The sequence below is a fragment of the Octopus bimaculoides genome, chromosome 25 (genome assembly GCF_001194135.2).
Source record: "Octopus bimaculoides isolate UCB-OBI-ISO-001 chromosome 25, ASM119413v2, whole genome shotgun sequence".
Classification (NCBI taxonomy): Eukaryota; Metazoa; Mollusca; class Cephalopoda; order Octopoda; family Octopodidae; genus Octopus; species Octopus bimaculoides.
Window position 1 is genome coordinate 4892360 of NC_069005.1, and position 561 is coordinate 4892920.

Below are 561 nucleotides of genomic sequence, written 5' to 3' on the forward strand. Positions count from 1 at the left end.
AGAAGCTGTTTACATCAACCGCCCCAAGCCCCCGCCTGCACACCTCTATGTCTTGATGGACGACAATTGTTGGAAAACAAATGAAAAATACCAGAGAATTTGGTTAATTTATTTAGATTATTTATTAGAAACACAGCATTAGTGAAGAAATAAAACAAGGATATGTGTTCGATAATCGGGAACAAAATTAAACTGATTTTTTCTGCTGTTAAGGTAAACTAGCGGATAAATATAATACATAGTCCGGAATGAGTACGTATATAATATACATACATGCACACAAACATGTATTAACCCTGCCCCCCCCCCATATGCGTGTACGTATGTATGTATATATATATATAAGGGGGATAAAAAATATATATTAATATATACTATAAGAGGTGCAAATAATAAGTGATATATTTAAATGAGAAGATCACACTAGGATAGGTCAACTCGAAGTTCGCCTAGTGGCGGATCGAAGTCAACCTCCATTTAAAGTATATAAAAATAATCATAATATGTGTGTGCATACATATGTATATGTGTGTATATATATATATATATATATATATATAT

At 31.9% G+C, this 561-nt stretch overlaps 1 protein-coding gene across 1 annotated transcript in view; it reads right to left on the reverse strand.

Annotated features, from left to right (window-relative positions):
- LOC128250792 (uncharacterized) overlaps window positions 1-561 on the reverse strand; it is a 16270-nt gene that overhangs the window by 9867 nt on the left and 5842 nt on the right. The gene's annotated exons all lie outside the window — the stretch shown is intronic.